The following is a 14,060-nucleotide window of genomic DNA, read 5'->3' as shown; positions in this document are numbered from 1 at the left end:
GACCTCTATTTGCCCTGTTAATACTTTCTTTCTATTTCAAAAGAGCAGACTACAGCAACATTTTATTTTTTATTACCTTCCCATAGATGCAGTGGTTTTCTGCTCATGTTTGGGGAATGCGAATGCTTTGTCCTTTCTATTCTATGAATGACACTGGAAATGAAGTAAAATGCCAGTAAAGTGTGAGATCCTAGTGAGACGGTATCTCTCAGTTTGGGTTCAAGTGTGTCATATCACTTCAATTTTGATCACTTAGCTAGCTCAGTTCTACCTGAATTTAGGTACTTCGTAAGACTGAAGAATTTCTGACAAACCAAAAGCAAATAAAATCATTTGTGATGACTTATAATGTATGGTAGTATTCTTTTAATAGTTTGTTGGTAAGACGTACAGTCAGCTTTGAAACTTAAAGGGCTTCTATGAATTTCGCATGCACTCATGCCTGTAGCAAAGGTATCTGCTCTATCACATCCAGGAGTACAGTCTCTGACATGAGCATTAAAATCTAAATGGAGTAGGTTCCATTTGTACCCTTTGCCAATACTTTGAACTAAAAGTCCTGAGTCCTGGTGTTCCAGGTCATGTACAGTTGCCGTGCGTAGAGTGTCCAGGGGAGTTGCAAACAGGCATTAATCTTCCTTACTGCAATGCAGTCAGGATGCTGTAATTGTACTAAAACCAGAAGAACTTCTTTGCAATTCTCATCATGACGGCTGCAGTGGAAGGACTGCAGAGAGTTAAGCCATCATTCTTCATTGTTCTTGCTGCTTACCTTTCTACATCCATACATCTTCCTTCTACCAAAGATTTTGAAATAGAAACAGCTTTGGAACGCATTCTGCTTGATAGTGTTTTGTTCCTTCAGCAGTTTCCTTGGTGAGGAAGCTATGTATTTACCTGAGAAAGTGTAAGCATTAATTACATCCAAATTTATTTGCATTTAATGGTTTTGTTTTTTGTTTTTACCTGAGCAGCAGGATCTACAAGCACTGTGGGCACTGAGATGCTTGTGTGTTGTACACACCACTCTTAATATTGACTTTCTTTAGGTTGTACGGTGGTGTCATTTGTTAATGAGTAGGGCTGCTTAAGTTGAAGGTCCTTATGGTGATAATAAAGCAAGATTTCACAGTAGTAGGAGTATTCTTTTAGGTATTCACTCTCTACTAGGAGTTAAGATTAATGGTTCCTTCTTGTGGATAATAGATGTAGTTTGGGTTTTTACTAGACTTCCCTTTTTTACATATAGACCCAGAGCAGAAACACTGAGTTTATTCTCATGCTGAGTACAATTGTAAGGCTAGGCAGTAGCAAATCTAGTTGCTTTAAATCTAAGAAAGGTAGCAGTCACAATCCAGTAATAAAGAAAGAACTGCTTATCCCTTTCTGAGGGTCAGGACTCACCCAACTCCAAAAGACGTGATCTCCATTCTTCCTTTTCAGCTGCCAACACTTGAGGTTAGGGTCACAAGGTGAATTGCTTCTGCCTGTGCTCCCAGGTTTGGCTATGCCCCTTCACCAGGTGCTCTCACTGGTTCAGGCCGTAACCTAGCAGTTCCCATACAAAAATTCAAAGAACTTCTGTTTTAATCTGTTGTTCTACGTAGCTTTTTGTTTGATGGTTCTTGAACAGTAAGCATTACATTTGTACTGCTAGTAAAATTTACTATTACCACTGAGATTTAGAAAGATAAAAAATGGCCTTGTATCATCTCAGTGGTATAGAAGTTATCAGGCTCTCTTTACAGAAAAATAAAATGGTTGTCTGGCCCTTATCTTTGGTATGCTTACCTTTATGAAGTGAATAGTTGGGAGGAGTTTCTCTCTTCATGTATCGATGTTGTTTCTTATATTAATTTCCCCTATAACTGTATACATATATAAGTATGTGGGGGTAGGACTTTGATCTAGTGTAGATTAACTAGATCTTTTTGAATAAAGTAAAATCTGTATTCACCTTTCAGATATGATTCTATTTTAAGCTTTTAATTGAGTTCACTAGCTCTTGAGTGCTTGAGGTTATTATGTGTTGAGAGAATGACACTGTCTTGCAGAATATAACTTTTTTTCTAGTTTGACTAAGTTCACAACAGCAGTGCTAGTAAAATGTTAGCACGGAACACAGTGCACTGCCTTGTGTGTATCTATTTGGGATTAGCTAGGGTGTTAATCAAGAACTTAGAAATGTAAGCATCAGTGAAGGAAGTGAAGGAGTTAGTACCTACAAAATGAGAGAACAGAATTTACCTGTGAATGTCTTCCAAAACTGCTTGGGAAGAAAACTTTCAAGGCAGTGGTTTGAATCTCAGCCTGCAGCAGTAAATTCAATAGCTACTCTTGGTATTTCAAAGAGAACTCTAAAAGGCTTGTGAAAGCCACCTCATATTGGGTATGCAGAATTTTTAAATTTGAGCTGAAACTTATGGCCTTTGATTTAACTATAGTGACAGAAAATTTGGTGGACTGTGCCTGTGAATATCCTGTCCCCTGTACCTTTAGATGGAGCGTATTTCAGTGTGCTTCTTTCAATATTTAAATAGAAGATTATTTGCAGGCAACAGTAAATTTGGATACATGAGGAAGGGGAAGCATGGCAAGCAGTTTTTGCTCCTCCTTTTCCTTAATTGCTTGTGTGGTATCCTCTAGTTTTTCTGGTTGTTGCTGCTTAATGAAAGGGACGGGTGAATATAAATATAGATTACCTATTATTCAGAAAAGGCAACTTTAATTCTCCAAAAGGCAAATTCTGTGCTGAAATATCTTCACAACAGTATGATTAAAGGAGGTGGTGGTAATATGGAACAGAGTTCAGTTGTACAAAAGTGTTGAAGCAGTACAGATGTCTGCATTGTATTAACTTGAGTAATACGTGAAATCTCATGTTAACGTGGAACAATTCTTAGTTATTGTATTCCCTAATGAGGTTCCACTTCAATCTGTACTTGTACCTAGGGCAGAAGCATCCTCTGAGAGTAGAAACATTATATACATCAAATCAGACAGCAGTTCAAATGTGCATGAAAACATTTTTTTAAGTTGAATTTGTTGCATTGAAGTCTGATCTGAGCAGTAGACTCTAAGAGTCTAAATGACAGAAGTATCTTCAGTCAGATCTCAAACCTTAAAGAAAATCAAGAATCTTATAACATAAAAGGAGAATAAATTTCATGTCTTTTTTTCCACCTTCTCTATTCTATTTCAATACGGTGTCAATTTCTTTAAAATGGTATAAATTGGCCTTACTCAGAACTTATCACTGATCAAGTGCTGCTGATATTGTTACTTAAAGATAGGTATCAGGCTTTCATCTCAGAAGGTTTTATGTGCTGGTCAGGGCCTGTATTTCCTCAACCATCCCATGACTTACTGTGGCAATTGTACATTTATCTAAACGTACCTGATAAGAGCAGCTTCTAATCAGAAGATTGAGAGATGCCTGCCTCATTTTTCCCTCTGCGAAGGCCAAGAAATAAATTTTTTTTAACACATTACAGAGGCAGGTAAATTTTTCACCCTGAAAGTGGTCTTTAGAACTGAGTTTTACTTGTTACATTGCATAGGGATTGCTAGGTCATGGACTGAACCAGTGATTGAACACCAGGTGAGAAGGTGTGGCTAATGCAGGGTGCACAGGTGCAAGCAATGCACCCAGGTGACCAGAAGGGGTAGACTCTGGGTCCACCACTCCTCACTCTCATTTAATGGTTAGCAGAGGAAGGAGTATGATTTCTATTTGGAGATTGGCAATCTGGAGACTTCACCAACCATTCAAAAAGGTAAGGTACTTTTCTCTGAGTTGTCTTCTGAACTGTATCTTGATGAATACCTTTACAGGCATGTTTCTATTCTTGTAGAAAGCAATATTGCCTTCCTTTGCTCCATGTGAGATATCATCAGAATTTGCCAAAATAAACCTTTGATATTCACATCTAGTTGTTCATGGAAAACATTATTACTGTTTTGACCTTATTTACCTCTATGAGCTGAGTGTGTCTAAGCAGGCGCAGTAATAAAAACTGTTAGAAAAAAGTTTGTATGTTTTACTGAGAGTAAGGAAAGCAGTAAATTAGTAAATTGGGTACTAATCTGGTTTATCTACTGACTGACAAGTATGTATCTTGGAATTGTACTTTCACTCTTGAGACTGTTATTGTTTCAAGCAATTTTCTGCTGTGCAAGCATATTTAAAAGGAATTTGTTCCCATTTTTTAAGGAATCCTTTGAAATGCTTTTGTTGAAAACGTGGCATGACGTGACTCTTAGCTCTTTCATGAGTCATCTTGCTGTGAGTGAAGGAAATTAAGCCTCTTAGGCTAGATGAAGGTTCCCCTTGGAAAATGTTATTTAATTGAGGATATACTTCACTTGTGATAAGCTATGCAATGAACCTTGATATTTAAATGTCCTTACCAATAAATTTAATTAACTTTACAAAGGTAACTGATATTCCCAGAGGTCACTGCATCTTTATTTAATTTTGTAGCTTGTTCAGATTTGTGATTTGGTCAATCTCCATACATTGTGGTCGAGTAAGATTTTGTATCCTGGCTAATTGAACGCATTGTGTGAAAGAGACTGTTCAATAGCTTGCTGTTTTAATAATAAATCTTAAGTAAAGCAGGTTGGATATGCTTTTTAATTTTAGGGGCAAATCTAGAATACCTAGAGGACAGAGGAATTGCCAAATGGGGTGTTTTTCTTCTCCTTTAATTTAGAGTTATAAATTGTAGCTTGCTTAATGTTAAATACCTTTTGAACCTAAGCTCTAGAAATGTACATCTGTGTTGCTGAGCTTATCGTTCAGTTCAGACTTCAGGAAACTTTATGAAACAACTCATTTCTCTTTTGTTAGATTTGGTTGCCAGCGCAGAATGTGAAAGCTAGAGACATTCCTTTCTAAACTCTTTTATGAAAGGAACTAAAAAGACCATTTAGAGACACGCAGCCAATTTGTAAGTCATCATACTCTGTGGTATCTGAAATGCCAACACAATGTCTCAAATTTGTCTCCTGCTCAGCTAAGCACAGGACTTTTATTTTACTCCTTGTGCTTAGCTGGATAGTTATTTCTATTGGTGGAGAGATAACTAGATAAAATTTTCATTTAGGTAGAAATAATTGTTAACAGTGATCTCTTAACTATTATGGATCTGCTCCTTTTCTAAGCAATGGGTTTCATTCAATACATCTGTGTTTATAATTCTGTCCTTATAGTATGCTATCATTAGCAATTACATTTTTTTTTCCCCTCCCCTTGGGCAGGCTGGTTCTGCTTCTAAAGAGTAAGGACAATGTAGGGGGAGGTAGGAAAAACTTTTGATTTCCAGCTGGTAGTCTGACTTCTTCTGAATAGAAGGCTGTTATAATAAGTACTAATGCCTGGGATGTGGTGATAATAGCTAAAATAAACCATAATGCCTTGAGGATTATGCAGCTTGTGATGCTGTCAAAGCAGATAACTGGTTCTCTCCTCTCTTGACTAATTTCCTACTTGCTTGTTTAAATATAATGTGCAGAGGTACCCACTCCTCTACTGCGCCTGAGAAAATATAATAAAGAATAGTTGAGCACATTAGCTGCAGCTTTGGAATTTAAGACATCCTGTGTGATGGTTTTCCTTTAAATTCAAAAATCTTCTTTTACAGTTGATAAACTTTATTTTCTAGACACAGGTGAATGAATTGGGCGTGTTTTTGAAAATATATGTATTTTTAATGTCAGAGATACTGCCTCCTAGACAAGACTAAATGTATATGGAAAATAACATAGTTTCATCAAACTGGGGATCATGGCAGCAGGATGACTTCTCGGTGTGTGCTTATGTATCCTAGCTGGTTTCCTGTGCAGACATGACATAGATCAGAAGGTTAAGCACAGGAGTGTCAAATCTAAAAGAATCACTCAGGTGTATGTTTGGAAAGGAATTCTGATCCCACTGCAGAACTACCAAAGTAGATACAGTATTGAAGAGTTTTCACTGACTTTACTAAAATTCATAGCTCTTGTTGACTTACGTAAGCTTGCTAACTGAAGAGAACTAATTGCAGAGATGTTTCAAATGCATGTGTTGTTCTTGCATTACTTGTGTGCTAGCAAAGGGAAATTGAGTATTAGTCCTTCTACTGGAGATGTTTTATCAACATACCTAGCACTGCATTTGCCTAATGTTTCAGGTATTCATATGAGGAATACAAATACCCTCACACGCAAGGTTTGATCTCTTATACAGCTGGTGTTAATTTGCTGTTTTGGTGATTGTAAAGAAGAAAATTTTTCCCCCGTTCTAGGTTAGCATGTTCAGATAACATGCTAAGACTTAGCATATTTTGGTTAGCGAATATCAGTTCTGATATTCGTTGTTTGATCTTTCCGAGGCCTCCTATTGAGGCTGGTCTCTAGTATATCAGTGAGGAGAGTATTCTGTAAGTTCAGTGTAGTTCTAATAAGCATCTAAGTGCTAATGAAGTTCTGCAATTATCTTTAGAGAAATAGGATGGAGTTGGCAAGCAAGCTCTCTTTTGTCTTGCTGATACCCTGCCATGTGTTTATCTGTCAAAGCAAGACGAGGGGTTAGACACTTATTTATGCAGTATTTGAACATTCTTGGCATATTTATACATAATGAAAGCAGGCTTTTCCGATATTCCTCAGCATTTTTTTTAAAAAAAAAGTGTTTGCAAACACTAGCTCCACAGACTGTGCAGGTAGGATACTAGATTATTTATCAGTTTACGTTGTGATCCCTCCTAAGATGCTATGTTTAGACAACAAGTGATATGATTATCTTGCATTTTGCTTTCTACTGGCCAACCTCTATCTCATTTGGAAGATTAAGGCTATTTATTTTAAATCCTTGTGCTTTTCTGAAGCATAATTCCTCAGAAAAGAGGAAAGCTTATTCTTCATGCTGCGTTGTCATTAGAAAGCAGTGCTTCTAGGAAGCTTGCTACTGTGCTTACTCTATTTAGCCCTTCTAAAAGCACTGCAGCTTTCCCCCTCAATTTTAACTTTCTGAATTTCCTTAGCTTTCCTAAATTCCCAGGAGTGTGTATCTGGGGACAATCTGTTATCTTGGCCTTGCATGCAATTTGATACAAACTTGTTTCTGACTTTCTTTGTGTGGACATCAGCTGTTTGGTTTTATCTTTAAACTTAATACATATATCTAATCCTTTGATGTTGTACAACCCTGAGAGCTGCAGGTAATTTTATCTGGATGTGACCAGTAATCCACTGGTAGGCATTAAAGTCAGCGCTGAAGATTTTTTTCTATTGGTAAAACAGATTATGAACATCAAAAGATAACTATGCAGTATAGAATTATGAACAATTAATTATTTCTGTGTACAGTAGTTGCTTTTGGATTTGCTCCTTCAGTAGCTTTGAGAAAAGAGCTCTCAACTGAAGTGGTTATCTTCTGCAATTTTGAAAATGTAATTCTTCATAATGGTGACTTTGAACTGAATTAATATGTCGTTGCAGTAAAAAGGCAGACTGAAAAATGTAGTCCTGTTCACTAACTTGCTTTGATAGGAAGAAAAATTTGATGTTTCCCTCCATGAAAACACTATGAACCATAAATCAAACTAATTGTTCTTTAGAATAATTCTACTTGCTTGATCAATAAATACATTTTAAAAACTCACAAAAATCAGAAAAGCAACTAAAAAACTCCAAATCCAACAACCAAATAAAACTATCACCTTTTCTGTCTGGTTTCATTGAAATTTACGCAATGTGCTTTATTCTGCCTTACCAAGCAAACATGGTGAAACTGCCACTGATTTCCTGTTGTCCTCCACCAGTAAGATATTCTGTGGCTGTTGCATGTTCAAAGTACTAAATACAGCTTAGTGCTGACGAAAGAGTAAGACACCATTCTCTCACAATACCTCCGCCTCCCTCTGTTTTCAGAGAGCGTTACTTTTTCCCATCTTACCACTCCTAATATAACTTATCTGCTTGCTCAGGAAGAGGCTCATTGAGTGAAACCGCTTGGGTGATGAAACTGTGGAGACGTTAGTCTGTCTTTCTATTGCATCCTAAAATGAGCTTAAAATGCATCTTTATTCTGATGCTTCTCACTGTAAAGAAGAAAAAGATGTTATTTCCATCCTGCCTTCATGTATTGCGAAATGCCTGACTTAATCAGTAGTGATCATGTAGCTGTTGCTAAGTATAGTAACTATGGGGAGCACAGAGAGACCGACTTTCCCATCTGCTATTTGAAACAGCAGTAATTTTCCCTCCTTCAAAATATATTTTTAGAGGTTTACAAGTAAAAGCAAAATGGCGTAGCTTCTAAGTAGAAGTAGTGAAAAAGAGACATTGTGAGATTTAATGTTGATAATTTTTATTTTAATAAAATAATTTTTATTTTAAAAGATCTTTTAATGTAATGTCTGCAGTGTGTTTGAATAAGCATTCCGTGGTACCTTTTTTCATGTGGAGGGAATAGAAGGCAGCCTTTTCACTTTTCTAGAGTGATTTCACTTTTCTACATTTTGACTTTAGATACCCCAGTGTTCTTCTGTATGTTCTTAGAATCAGATTTTCTTGATTTGAATCTGGAAATCACATGACAGTTGTGGACAGCCATGAAGCTTGTCCCAGCTCAGAAATGTTCTGCCAGTACAGAACATTTGAAGCACACGATCAACTTAAGTTCACAATTACACTGGTAGCACTGTAGTAGAAAAAGGCATAGTAAGAAGTTTGCTGTTATTTGGACTTTTTTGAATTGAAATAATTGAAACAAAACAACCACAACACACACACACACATACCCCAAAACAATTTAGGAAGCTTGATCTCTTACATATGTAATAAAGTAAATAAATCAATCAGGAGTTGCAAGACCAGAAGTGCTATTAGTTATGACATTTTTTTCCTTACATTTCTCAGTAGCTGGTACTGCTGATAAAATAAATCTATATTTCATTCATTCCTTGATCTGCCAACAGAGGGGAGTTATTGAGGAGCTAACAGTGACATCTGACATGCTCTTCTGACTTAGTGCTTGCTATGCTGTGTACTTTTTGCAACCATTTTCCAGTGCGTGTGTTGGAGATCGAAGCCTCAGATGGTAATGGATTTCATCATGAATGCATGTAAATGCAGCTAGGAGGGTCTTGACACAGCTTCGTGTGGAGTTGTGCCATTTATCTGTCAAGTATTCACAAAATTCAGACTTTGAAGAATATGCACAGAATGCCTAGCTATGATGTTTATGATGTTAGTGTCTTTTCTTGAAACCATCTGGTGTTGGATCTTTGGCATTAATGAAAAAAATTCTTAAGAGAAGAAAGAAAATCTTTCCAGAAGAGTCAGCCTAGAAAATACAAGGATTCACATTTTTCTTCTTGTTCTCTCAAGAAAAGTTCAGAGAATCTAACCACAAATACTGCATGAAATGCAATTAAAAGGCATCTGTGACAAAATGTCTCCTCTTGCGTATAAAACAATTGCTGATATTTTTAAACCAAAGTCAGAAATCACTACTGATTTCAGTACTGAAAAGTATGTTTCAAAAATAGGATTTAAGATCAGCTGGTCTGTCTACAGTTATTTCAGGAGTAGCTCCTGACATTTACAGACTCTGAGGAATGCAAATCTTTCTTATTTTGTATCCACCTCAGTAAAATCTGAGGGTGTGGGTAAAACTTCATGAATTCCAGGAGGGATGAAGTCGGTTTGTCTAAAAGTGCTTTTTCTTTCCTGGCCAACTGATACAGCAAGTGTTCCAGTGAATGCTACTCTTCTATCCTTAGTGCTTACATAATAAGAAACTGAAGAGATGAATATTTACAATTAAAAACATTTTATAAGAACTATGAATAGAAAGGGTAGGTTTGGTGTTTCAGAAAATATAAGGAATCTTTCCCAAACAAATTGAAACTTTGCCTAGTTGAGCTGAGAGCGGGACAGGGGAGAAGAAAGGATGGAGTTCAGACCAGAGATGATAGAATACAGGAGTCTTTGAAGAGCGAGGAATGCTCTGAGTAAGAATGTTTTTATATCTCCATTATTGCATGGAGCGCTTCAGTGATGGAAAACAGGCACAGCAGAAGTGAGTAAGCATAAACACAGTGACTGAAAATTTCCAAGTATGTGGACTTTTCTTCGCTTACTGACACTACTTTGACTGGGTTGTAATTTCAAAGCCATTATTGGGTGTTCTGTTTCTCCTGCATGAACCCCAACTTTCCAAGCAAGTTAGTGAGATAACTTCAGCTTTACCTAGATGTTGTAACTTTTCAACTGAAACGTTCTTTACAGTAGACAGAATTTACCTGTTCATGTAGTATGGCCTTTTTCTTGATGGGAATAAAAAAAATTAAACCTAAATTGAAAGATAAAATAAAGGAGCAATTTGCAATTCAGTCAGCTTTAATGACTTTCCAAATGTGACTTCATTATTCTGACAATTTCATGCTGAGTTTGAAGTTAGGCAGTAGTTATCAGAAGCTTTTCAGAATTCCTAACTATTTTTCCTTCTTTGTTGTTGTTTTCTGCTCACGTAATAAGGATTGGCACACTGAGAATACCTAAAACAAGTAGTATAAATACTAAAGCTGTTGTCTGGAATGCTAATCCACACATTTCTATTCCAGAACTCTGTTTATTTCCTGAGGATAAATTGTGTATAATTGCCTCCCATGCACGTTGCTTGGTGTTTTTATCGTTAATTGTGATATATTTTTTTTCTTCTGTAGGGGAAAATACTTCTCCCAGCTTCCAGTTCACCTTTCTCTGTGCAATGTCTCTGCTTGTTTGTTACTTCTACTGAATGCAATCAAATGAATATTACATAAGTATGCTTTTGTGCACACAAAAAGGAGAAGCAGGTACATATGCACAGAGAAGAATTAAATGCTCATTAGCAGCAGCAAACTTGCGAGCATGAATTTTAAACTTTGCCTTTGTGTGTAGATGTAGTGCCCTTATTAATCTTTATTCCTCATCCTTTTATTATCAGTTCTGTGGCTCAGTGTCTGATGCTTTGTTGACATTGATGCATATATAAGTCCAACTTTGGACTTATATTGTACACTGGATGCCTAATTGTAGCTAAAATGAAGAAATATGTGTAGCAGCTTGAGTTTGTACAAAAGTTCACTTAGTTTTATTCAGAATGGATTCTGGTTACTTTATCTCATAAAATCGAAATACAATTTTGATACTGTACTGATGATTTTGTCCTCTTGTTTGTTCCAGGACATTATGAACTCATGATTTTACATGTCTGTTTATAGCTAAGCTTCCTGTTTCTAGATCACGTGTTTTGCAGCCATGTCATGTACCCTGTCACAGTAAATCAGTTTAACTGGAGTCTAGCTTGGAAGACACACAATGATAATAGATTTCCAATTTAATGATGCTAAATGACTTAGTCCTGGCAAACTTCTAACCATCACCCCTTGCAAATGATTTTACTGCATTTGCCACTCCTGTTAGAGATAATTAGTGTGTAGTATGAAATAGTGTGTTATTTAAATTTTCTGCATAGATTAACTGATGGAAAGTTAGCATCAAAGAATGGTTGTGAAGATTCAGAAATACCGTAAGTAAATCTTGGAGATCTGCAGTAATTTTTATTTAATAGAAATCAGAAATGCATATTTTTTCTTGAAGGGGAATTTTAGGAGTAGCGTCATGATTGAGTTGTTTGTCACTTTTTGCAAGAACTACAGATGGGGAACTGAAAAGAGCTGTTTGTTAATATAACAGGCATTTATTTTTTACATCAAAGTACATCTAGCTATACTAGAATCCCCCAATAGATGTTTGAGTGATCCAATATTAACAACTTGCATATGAAGAACATGTAGGAACCTGCTTCATTTTTGCAATTGAGATGGTCTTATCCATTTTAGCATATGTAATTTGGGGCTGTTCTACTGGAGTTGGTCTCACGCAGAGTAAAATACTCAATATGAGTATGAACTTACAACCAGTCTGCCTTTATTTTAAAGCGGACTAAAACTGCTTTTAGCTGAGACTTATGAAGACAGGCTGCAATCTCAAGTGCAGGTTGTTCAGAATAAATACTTCTGTATGGTTACTTTAACAGATTCTTAATAGTGCTCAGTTTCTCTCAATAAATTCAGTTGAAGAAGCTTAGCATCGAGCAGCACTAAGCCTTGCTAATCCTTAAAATGTGCTAACCTCCAGCACAGAAGTTGTTAATGAAGCCAGTGGGACTTCCAGTAGCTATAAACATAAGGATTCTGCTGATTTAGAATGTAGGGATAACCAAGAAATGCTGGTGTTGTCACTGTTTGTGCACATGTCTAAGGGTTCATATAAAGACTACTCCAGCATTATTTTCTTTCCTACAGAGAGCACTCTTCATACATGAGGCATGGCAGTGCCACTCAAAAACCTGCATTCCAGGATTAGAAAAACCAATAAATAAAATTTTAAAGAGCTTCAAATGTTTGTTTTGTTCCAAACACAATTTCCAGCCTCTGGCTGGAACTTAGCTGTAGCCAGGGAGAGAAGCCAGTCTTTGGCCAGCAGGGAAGGCAAAACCAGCTGTTAAGAGGAGAAGCTGGCAGCTGAGTGAAGTGTTCTAAAATAATTGTGTGGGGATAATTGCATAAAAGTTCTCGTAGATTTTCCTAGCCATATTTATGATTTCAGTGCATTGTTATTTTAAGGAAGAGAAAAACAGATGAAATGAAGGTAGGGAATTGTCACTTGTTAAAATGGAAGTGAAGGATTAAGGTGGAGCATAGTGTAAAAAGAGGATAAAGAATTGCTTTTATTTAATGATACCCTTTGCCAAATGCCCTAATATTTAGCATTTGAACTCTCACCTGCAATGGTTATAATTTGGAATTCTAATTCTTATTTAAAGAGATTATGATCTTTTTAAGTGGTCTCTTTGATAGATTTTAACCACGGCGCGTAATAATTTTTAATATTGCTATTTGTTAAAGAGCAGAAACAATGGACTGGACTGTTCATTTTGAAAGAGAATATACATATATAAATATACTTTAAGTCTTTGCCAAAAAACTGTCAAGAGCAGGATGGTGAGGGAAAGGTCTCAGTATAATCAACTGGTAGAGAGGCTACTGATTTCCTCACTGTGAACTTCAAGTTTAAATTGATAACACTTTAAATTTTGACCCAATAGGTGCATTTTGCAGATGTTTTGCAGTTAGTATGGTTTTTGTCATCAGTAAATCCTTAACAGCAGTATGAGCAACAACTTAATTTACAAATGAAGTCTAAATAATCCATAATGGGGCAGAATTAGTTTTCCTGTTCTTGTTTAACATGATGGAATTTTGTTCAATAACTGGCTACTATTCCTCATGAGATGCAAATATTTAATTTGTATCCTCTCTTTCTCCATCCACCCCAACCCTGATAAAAAGCACACGATAGAACTTGGTAGGCTATGGGCAGACCTGGGCTGCCCCATGTTCAATGATCTCCAAGCGTTTTTAAAAGTGGTTCTTATCTGACTTGTATCAGCCAATGTTTTTCAGCCCTCTCAGATGCAGTGTAGAGATGAGCTACTCCTGTTATGTCACTGGAGTGACCTACTTCTAATGCTCTCCTTTTAGCTTACCACCAAGACTCAGGGTACCAGTCTAAAGTTACTTTACAAAAACTTTTTTACAAATTGTATTTAACACTGAGAATGTGCTTTTTATCAGGTGAGATCAATTATAATTTTAATTAAAGTAAATCAAGGGCAATTTAATTTTATACCACTTTGCTTAATAGTGAGCCTAACATGATTCCTTGGATGTTAATATTCTAATTACATTTTGTAACACTCTTTGTACATTTATATATATTATTTTGTCATGGAGATGTCTAAATTGTGATCTTATTTATTGCTGAACTTTCTATTCACCAGTTTACTTGAAGTATACAATTTCACGTGCACAAATTGAGAGGTAAGCCAGCAAAACACAGTATATTTGTTGGTAGATGAAACACTAAGCCTTGAAATTATGGGACAGTTACGGGTTCTCTACATAGCTTAGTTACTGGATGCTGTAATTACCACCTTAATATTAACGTTCACACCACTCAAC

General features: G+C 36.3%; 1 protein-coding gene across 5 annotated transcripts in view; it reads left to right on the top strand.

Moving 5' to 3' along the window:
* IQSEC1 (IQ motif and Sec7 domain ArfGEF 1) overlaps window positions 1–14,060 on the top strand; it is a 315,077-nt gene that overhangs the window by 11,257 nt on the left and 289,760 nt on the right. Inside the window, exon 1 of one of the 5 annotated variants that reach the window (XM_048957709.1) lies at window positions 3,759–3,776. The exons of the other annotated variants lie outside the window; for them this stretch is intronic. The gene's annotated coding sequence lies outside the window, so the exon portion shown is untranslated. Of the gene's footprint in view, window positions 1–3,758; window positions 3,777–14,060 lie in introns of those variants that run through there. 5 annotated transcript variants of the gene reach the window in all.

Source organism: Lagopus muta, chromosome 11 (assembly GCF_023343835.1).
Source record: "Lagopus muta isolate bLagMut1 chromosome 11, bLagMut1 primary, whole genome shotgun sequence".
Taxonomy (NCBI): Eukaryota; Metazoa; Chordata; class Aves; order Galliformes; family Phasianidae; genus Lagopus; species Lagopus muta.
Note: the sequence above shows the minus strand (reverse complement) of the source record. Positions and strands in the feature narration are given on the sequence as shown.